We start from the raw sequence: 10,000 nt of genomic DNA, 5'->3' as shown, positions 1-10,000 counted from the left end.
ATCCCATTAACATACAAAAAGGCTTGCAATGTCCCCCAGATACATTCAGTGTGTAGGGCTCTCGCCCGCTTCCACACTACCCCATGAATAATAGAGAATACAAACAACCAAATGTACTCATTTAATAATGAAAAGGAACTTTACAGTGTACTTGGAACGGTTAAGCCATTGTGTTTAATATTTAATGAGGACAAATTAAAAGATAGTTTTGCTGTTGTTGATTCATTTGCTATATTTGGTGCTGATCAATTAATTCATTTTGTAATAAGTTCATGGAATTATTTGATAAACCTAAACATATTAATTGTCCGGTGGGGGCCTCTTCAGCAGCCCACTGGCTTTCACTGGGGCACAGAACAAACATACAGTAACAAAGAGAACCCACATCAGAGGCCAGTCGCTGGGGACCTCAACACAGGTGATCATAATTGGTAATCAACACAGGTGACACACATTTCACTAACGAGGAGGACACCCAGGGAAACAAGCAGTGCAGGGGGTTGGGCTAGGGCAGCATCGGGATGTCAATGGAGTCATGTGTGTCAGCTGAGCTCAGGAGATAGGAGTGTGTGAGTTGTAACCGGAAGGCTGCTATTTCGATCCCCTTCTCCTCCTAGCTCGTTGAGGTGTCCCTGAGCAAGACATCTAACCCTAACTGCTCCCGAGGAGCGTCGCCTTGCATGATTGACGGCACAGTCGGTGTGTGCATGTGTGTATGAACCATTGTAAGTCGCTGTGTTTAACAGAGTCTGCTAAATGTAACTGGATTCATTTTATTTCAGTGCTGTCCTGACTTGCTCCCGTGGCACCCAAATTTCCCACTCGGGATCAATAAAGCATTATCTTATCTTAAACCCTTCCACGAAAGTGCTAACTAAATGTTGAGTCAATACTAGTGAGTCATCATGGACTCACTGGTATTGACTCAATGATGGGTGATTTGATAGATTGATATCTTCCAGTGTCCTATGTTTAATTGTGTTGGAAGGTTACAGGTTTATAAGGTTACAACATATAAACATATAAGCGGTTATATGTTTATGCTGAGGACTTGGCCAGGTCCAGCTTGCAAAAAACACACACTGAATCTCAGTAAGACCCACCTGGATGAATACAGGTTCAATCAAACCAAATGCATTGATTGAGATAAGGAGTTGGGGAAAATGTGGGAGGAGAAGAAAGAGGAAGAGTGGAGAGAGAAGGGAATGGATCGCCGAATGCTCTGATTGATTGATTGATTGATTGATTGATTGACAGATGTCGGACGCGGAGTGGGAGGAGCTCCTGGAGGGCTTTGACGAGCGGGGCTACCTGAGTGCGAGGCGCTGGCGTCCGGGGGACGACCCCTACGCCCTCTACGCCTTCAACCAGCGGGAGAGCGAGAGAATCCCCAGCAACAGAGCCCTGAGGGACACCCGGCACTACAGGTACACACTTACTAACGCACCCTCACAACAGAGCCCTGAGGGACACCCGGCACTACAGGTACACACTTACTAACGCACACTCACAACAGAGCCCTGAGGGACACCCGGCACTACAGGTACACACTTACTAACGCACACTCATAGCCACAACAGAGCCCTGAGGGACACCCGGCACTACAGGTACACACTTACTGACGCACACTCATACCCACAACAGAGCCCTGAGGGGCCCCCGCCATTACAGGTACACACTTACTGACGCACACTCATACCCACAACAGAGCGCTGAGGGACACCCGGCACTACAGGTACACACTTACTAACGCACACTTATATACCCACAACCGAGCCCCGTGGGACCCTTGATACTACAGGTACAGACACTCACAGACACTATTTTACACACACTACATAAATATACACTCAAATGCATCTTTCCCTACAAATCCTGCAGGCTCAGTATTTAGCAGGAATACTGATGACAGGAATAAACAGCTGTTCCAGGGTCTGAGGTCGGACGTTTTAAATGTGATGCAAAACACAACCACGCATTACAAAAGAGCTCGGGGTGTGTGTGTGTGTGTGTGTGTGTGTGTGTGTGTGTGTGTGTGTGTGTGTGTGTGTGTGTGTGTGTGTGTGTGTGTGTGTGTGTGTGTGTGTGTGTGTGTGTGTGTGTGTGTGTGTGTGTGTGTGTGTGTGTGTGTGTGTGTGTGTATTTGTCAATGCATGTGTCCCTTTGATATCATCCCTTGGCTTTTTACAGCGAGGACAAATTGGTTTGCCCCAGTCAGAGGAACGTGTGTGTGTGTCCCTGTGCGTGTCCCTGTGTGTGTCCCTGTGTTGTGCACACCCCCTACTCCCTCAGCTGTTAGCAGGGACGCGGGCGGGCAGATAGCACTGTCATCTGTCTCCTCAGGACAGCGTGTGTCGGGTGTGAGGTGGAGGGGGGGTCTGGGGGGGGGGGGGGGGGGGGGGGGCATGCCTATGACATCATTATCTCTCAACCATCTTCCTGTGCGGTACTCGATGTCATCCGTCTGGCGGTTGTCTTGGTAACCGTCACGTCGGGGGCGGGGGTCATAGTTCAACAGCAGCAGAGAGAGCCCGTCAGTGGCGCCATGTTTTGAAACAAATCAAATCAGATGTGTACATCAGAACTCATTGTGTGGTTGAGTGTGATGGTGACGGTGTGGAAAGGCTTCTCTGTACAGGAGATGGATTGGTGTCATAGTATAAAGTGTGGTGGCTCCCAGACCAAAGGGTCTGGGTTTGATCCCCAATATCCCCACAGCCTGTATGTTGTGATGCCCCGACCCCTACCTGCTCATGAATGATGCGGTTCTGTATTCAGTCACAATGGCGAAAAGCATCCGCTGAATGATAGATGATGAATGTTTAACTCGTAAGCAGAGCAACCAATGGGAGCAGTAAAAAAATAGGATCCAGAAACATATATTAAATAGGATATGGTCGATAGATAGGGGTCTTCTCCAATGCGTGTGTGTGTCTGTGTGTGTTTGTCAGTGCATGTGTCCCATTGATATCATCTCTTGGGTTTTTACAGTGAGGGCGCTTGTGGCTGAGTGTACAATGGTGGTGGGCTGTATGTTGCTTTGCATTTATGTGTGTGCAAGAGAGTTTATGTGGGCTCATGTGTATTCCTGTGTGTGTGTGTGCGTGTGGGTGTGCGTGTGTGTGCGTTGGGGGTGGGCTGTGTTTTGCTATCTCTGCTACTCTGAGGATAATAGTGGGGATGGGGTTTGGAGGCGGCGGGGCTGGGGTGGTGGGGGAGGCAGGTGGGGGAATGGGGGGGGGGGGGGGGGGATTTTAATACAACAGCGATGGGACGATATGAAGCTGCAGATCAAGCCACTGTGGAGGCGTTGTGGGGGGAGGAGTTTGAGGGAAGTAGGGATGAGCGCGCGCGCGCGAGAGAGAGAGAGAGAGAGGAGAGTGGAGGAGATAAGGAGAGAGGAAATGAGAAGTAAGAGGAGCAGTAGGAGGTGGAGATAAGGAGAATAAACAGGAGGAAAGAGAGGAGAATGGAGAAGATAAGGACAAGAGGAAATGCAAAGTTAGATGAGGCGGAGGAGGAGATAAGGAGAAGAAACAGGAGGAACAAGAGGAGAATGGAGGAGATAAGGAGATGACGAAGAGATGCGAAGAGAAGAAAAAAGGAGAGGAGGGAGAAGGGAATAGTGGAGATAAGGAAAGAAAATAGTGGAAACGAGAGGAGAATGGAGGAGATAAGGAGTTGGGGAAAATATGGGAGGAGAAGAAAGAGGAAGAGGAGGGAAGGAGAGGAGATGTGAGGATGGAGGGGAGATTAGAAGACAGGAAATGAGAGGAGAGGACAGGAAGGAGGAAACCGGAAGGAGAGAATGGAATACAGAGAGTGGCGGAGACTCAGCGAGAGGGGAGGAAACAGAGGCAGATGAAGGGGCGGAGAGGATGATGATGAAGAGGAGATGCCACAAGCTGCTGAGAGGAGAGATAATTGCCACATGCAGAGCTTAAGAGGATGTGTTTGTGTGTACGCATGTGTGTGTAGCGTGTGTGTGTGTGTGTGTGTGTGTGTGTGTGTGTGTGTGTGTGTGTGTGTGTGTGTGTGTGTGTGTGTGTGTGTGTGTGTGTGTGTGTGTGTGTGTGTGTGTGTGTGTGTGTGTGTGTGTGTGTGTGTGTGTGTGTGTGTTTCAGAGTTTGCATGTGCTCAGCTCCTGTATTCATGTGTCTTTGCTAGTGTGTGTGTGTGTGTGTGTGTGTGTGTGTGTGTGTGTGTGTGTGTGTGTGTGTGTGTGTGTGTGTGTGTGTGTGTGTGTGTGTGTGTGTGTGTGTGTGTGTGTGTGCGTGTGTGTGTGTCGCCAGGCTGGGTAGAGTGTGTAAACCACACCACTTCAGTGCTGTCCCATTATCTCAGTGAGCAGAGGGAACGTCCCTCCCTGGCTCTCAGAGAGCCTCCCTCCATAAGCCCCACAGTATGACTACACCGGGGATTACACCCAGACACACACCAGCAGACAACACACACACACACACACACACACACACACACACACACACACACACACACACATGCAGATGCCACATATTCACATGCATACGCCACACACACACACACAGGCACACATACACACATAGACACACATATGCAGACACCCCACACACACAGACACACACACACACACACACGCATGCATGCATGCCAACTCCACACACAGTTACACACACACAAACACCCACACACAAACACACACACTTACATATACACAGATATCCAGAATCCAAGCACACACACGCACACACACACACACACACACACACACACACACACACACACACACACACACACACACACACACACACACACACACACACACACACACAGATGTTACACGCACGCACACACACACACACACACGCATGCAGATACCCCAGACACAGACATGCACGCTCACCACACACAAACTTGCAGATGGCCCGCACACAAACACATGAACACACACATACAGAGGAAATGTTGAAGACCGGACAAAGGGCTGATACACCGAGGAGACAGATTTAAACACCAAACAAAAAGGCTGATGCGACTGAAAAGACTTGTTTAAATACAAGAAGAATGCAATGATTTCCCTGAAGAGATCACACTTTGAATTCCAGGCAGTGGACCGCTACACACAGTGGACCGATAATACACAAACAAAACACATTTGTAAATATGAGGACAATGAAATTCTAGATTAAAAGGCCATTCGAGACTCCAGATCAGAGGATGGTTGCACCGTTAAAGTACATAGAGATAGACTTTTCAGAGTGGATATATATTTAAATGTGCTGTTGAATACATCAATAATTGAACAAACAAAACAAGCCCCAACCACACCACAGAAATTTGTAAATGTTGTACTAAATTATAGTAATAAACTCTTTTAAGTGTGAGCTAACCCCAAAATCACTATTTTCAGATGCAAAATGTTTCGGTTGGCTCTTGCAAAGTGTTGGTGTACATTTCTATCACATTTCTGAAACTGATTATCACTAAACTGATGATTATCTGTAAAATACAAGAAGATTAAATTTGATTAGATTAGATAACTTTATTTATACCCGGAGGTAGATTTGGTGTACAGTTAAGTGAGCTGGCTTTCTCCACACATGACAGACAAGACATTTAAGACACAGTAAACATAACAAAATCACAGCAGTAGTGAAAGGGAAAGTGCCAGTAATGCATCCTACTGATGACAGGGATCAGAAGAGGAGGAGGATGATAAAAAAAAAAATTGTCTGCCTAGTCGCGATAAAAACGCTTTTCCCAACTGGTAGTTTTCTATTGGCTGCTAGTTCAAACAAGTGTGGCTAGGCTTTGAGAGTGTTTGACAACGCCTTCCGCACCTGATCCTATGGAACCCAATATATCTGTTTTTTCTAAAGCCTTTACAGCTGTGACTGCTGAGATCGCTTTTTTTTTTTACTCGTGGGCGGACGTTCTGCTAAAACAGAGGTTTTCATAACCTTTAATTAATTTCACCAACAGCACCAACTGCCATCTGTGATTCATTTATTAAATTCTGTTGGCCTTCATTAAATACATGGCTTATATTCACATGTTATTCAAACCACAGGGCTGTTCCCAAAACTTCTGTGCCCGAGTCTTCGAAAAGTACGACTTTGAGACATTGAGTTTTGTCTGTGCAAATAAATAAGTAAGTGAATATTATTCCAGAGCTGGAAAGCCAGCCGAGGAAGCCAAAATGTCAGCCACTTCAAACGGTAGCTGCCGGCCATCTTGGATCAGACACAACAGTTTGTGTTTCCACCTGCAGCGCTTACTTTGTAGTTTGAATTCAAATCTTAGCCAGTGTGACTCACAAGTCATTAGCCGCTCTCTTTGTCAGCGCCTGACGCTGTCTCATTTCCCCTTTTTTCCTTTCTTTTTTCCAAACATCAATCCATCCCTCTCTCCACAGGCTGTCCTGTGTTACTCCACTCTAACCGTTTCCTAAAGGGTTTCAGCTGTCAGTGTTGTCGGGTTAAATCGGGTTCCCGCTTGCCTGCGTAACGGCGGCCATTTCCTTTAATTATTCCGTGGTGCAACATAGGGGGATTTTAATCATTGACTCCGACTCACTCCCCGTCATCAAAAAGCTGTCTTGAAAAGCCAGCGTGTGCGTGAGTGTGTTGATGCCCTCGCGCTTTCATGCATCGCGACTGCGTGGGAGCGCATGTGTGTGTCAGCAGCTTGTGAGTGTTTTGTGTGTGTGTGTGCGTGCGTGTGCGTGTGTGTGTGTGTGTGTGTGTGTGTGTGTGTGTGTGTGTGTGGGTGTGGGTGTGTGAACATTGGTCTAAATGCTTTTGTGCATTTGTGTGAACGTGTCTGTTCTGGGGGTTTGGGTTTCCTTTTATGTCTATGTCTGCAATATATTCGTCTTTGTGTGTTGTTATGTCTATGAGTTTGTGTGTATGTAAGTGTGTGTGTGTGTGTGTTTTTGTGTTTGGTGTCTGTATATATGTATACGTACATGCAGGTGTGTGTCTTTTTATCTTAATTTTTGTACATTGTTGATTTGGTTTTACTGTGTGTGTGTGTGTGTGTGTGTGTGTGTGTGTGTGTGTGTGTGTGTGTGTGTGTGTGTGTGTGTGTGTGTGTGTGCGTGTGCGTGTGCGTGCATGTTTCTGGGTCTGTGTCTGCGTGTTTTCCGCTGTCAGCTGGCGTCAGTAGCAGGTTATGTTTCTTGAATTAGGACATGCAGCTAAACATTAATCACTGTGACGTCTGAGCCGCTGCTAACAGCGCTAGCTCCTCATCCGTTTGCCTTGAAACCTATTTGCTTACGGAAACCATTCTAGCATTACAGTGTGGAAAGTCAATGGGAAGCCATGCTAGCATTGTGCCATACAAAGGTAATGGGAAGTCATGCTAACATAATAATGTTGATGTAAATTGGCAGACATGCATAAAACCATAGAAAGTTAATGAGAAGCGGTGTCAGTATAATACAGTGTAAACTGAAAGGGATGTCCATACTTTTCCCCTGGGTTGTTGGTTTTAATAGTATAATTTGCAGATGTATAATGACAACATATTGATCTAAGTCATGAATTATTAATGTGTTTAAAAAATAGTTAGGATAGGATAATTAAATGTCACACAAAAAGCAGGCAATGTCACACAAAAAGGCAATGAACAAGGTGGAAAACTGACAGTTGATTGTTGCGTAGCTATAGAGTCGAGTACCATGAAATAATGTGTGATGTTCGGGTTGCTAAAAATGTAGCCATACCATTTTGAAAGACATTTCAAACTTTTAAGTAACATATGCGAGGGGGACTAAAATACCAATTTATAGCAGCAAAACCTGACATAGAACAAATAAGAGACACCGCGCAAAATAGTGGTGACAGGGTCTCCTTTTGAGCCTAACCTTGCATGTCTTTACACAGTCAGAGGTGGCAGGTGGCAGAAACCTCCATGGATACAGTGCCGGGAACTATGAATACAAATCCATCCCTTAATCAATTCCCCCGGCTAAAAGGGATTAGAAAAAGAATAAAATTGGGAATGTATCACATGCAATGTCTTTTTTTCTACATCTGGGCTCCGGAAAGTCATTACGACCATCCCCCAGTCCTGCTACAATGAAAAAAGGCGTGAATTCAACAATAGATTCCTTGCTAAGCTATTGTTAAATTCCCGCCTTTTTCAGCCTTCAGAATCGGGGCCATGCCATGGCTCCCTCCTCAAGCGGAGGAAATGAGGTCTGGTTCTCTTTTCACCAGATGGATGCTACAGGGGATTGTCTCGCAAGCATGTTGGATGATTGATAAAGTTTTGTATGAGAATGTGCTGAATGGGGTCTTTTGTTATCGTGGGCGGAAGCTTCCCGGTGCCAATGTGAAAGATTTGTCCCCCGTATGTTAAGCGCAGTAAAGGCGAGACGCAGATAAACACACCACCTTTAATAAAATCACTGGCAGTGTGCACAGGTTTGATACGGAGCGCACGCAGAGTAAATACATGAGGAGTACCACGACGATCATGACCGCTGTGTATCGTACTTATGCTATACCGTCACTGTGGCTGAATAATAAACTATGGCAAGATAGCTGCAGGATGAATGCTTTAAGGTGCACTTGTACGACTACTGTATGCAGCATTAATACTACTATGGTATACAGTATTGGTTCCACCACGATTTCCAGTACTTTTACCACCACAGTTTACAGACACAGTACTAATATTACTAGTAGATGCAATAGTACTTTGTACAATCGTATAAACTATAGACAGTGCTGAGTTCTGCATGATAAAGACTTAATAATAATTATAATAAATGATGAATGATAAATAATCAGTACTAGTAGTACGTTGACTACACCTGTAACCCCAGTGTGACGGGGAGGCAGGATAAATGCGGCGTGGCTCCTTGTGGACTTGTCGGAGTGGAACGAGTCTGTGAAGCAGCCTGATGTTGTACAACAGTGGTGGGTCCCCACCCAGCCGGCCTGTTCTACGCCCCCTGAACCCCAGCTTCAGCTCCCGTCATCTCGCTACAACGGGCCCGCCTTACCCAGAGACAGACAGCCTGGAGAACACACACACATCCACACACACTGACACATCCACACACACTAACACACACATCGACACACTGACACACCGACACACTAACACACACATCCACACACACTGACACATCCACACATAGATGTTCACACCTTACATTGACACACACGCGGACGCAGGCATGAACAAACACAGACGCACACACTGACACACACACACACACACACACACACACAAACACACAAACACTAACGCACACATACACACATACAAACACACACTGACACATCCACACATGGATGGTCACACCTTACATTGACACACACGGACGCAGGCATGCACACAAAGACAAACACACACTGACACACACACTCACAAACACACTAACACACACATACGCATATACACTGACTGAACATTGTTAAGCTGTTTGTTACATTTCTATGTAACTTGTTGTTCTTTTGACAGCTTGGCTTTCCCTCTGAAGTGGCTAAACATTTCCGTTTGTGGTCGGATACCCCGGTGGCTTTCTGTAAAGAGTTTGAAACGCATCCAAAACAATCAAGTGCTCTCTCTCTTGAAACGATGAGGGCTTTCAAACCGTCCGTCATACCTTCATCCCTATTTAACTACCAGGGTTAATCACATTTTTATGCTGCTATTTTAATACACCGTGCTTTTACCGTGCATTGTATTTTACAGCCTTAATACGGTTTATTTTCTCCACAGCACAGAGCTGGTTTAATGGGCAATATAATATAAATTGCCAATCTCGTTCTCTGGTACCAAGATGCAGTAAAAGCCAGGTGAGAGGAGCCCAGGTGTCTGATTTATGGGACCAGTAAAATGCACTTAGGTGCACCAGGAACCCAGTCGCTTATGTGCTGAGTTCAGCTTAAGGGAGAGAGAGTATTTAACCCTTTAATACCCATAGTGTGTATGTGGGTGTGCGTCTGGTCTGTTTGCGTGCGTGCGTGTGTGTGCATGCAAAGTGCATATGTGTTTCTGC

The sequence above is a fragment of the Gadus chalcogrammus genome, chromosome 21 (genome assembly GCF_026213295.1).
Source record: "Gadus chalcogrammus isolate NIFS_2021 chromosome 21, NIFS_Gcha_1.0, whole genome shotgun sequence".
Classification (NCBI taxonomy): Eukaryota; Metazoa; Chordata; class Actinopteri; order Gadiformes; family Gadidae; genus Gadus; species Gadus chalcogrammus.
The sequence above is the reverse complement of the archived record's forward strand: the minus strand, read 5'-3'. Positions refer to the sequence as shown.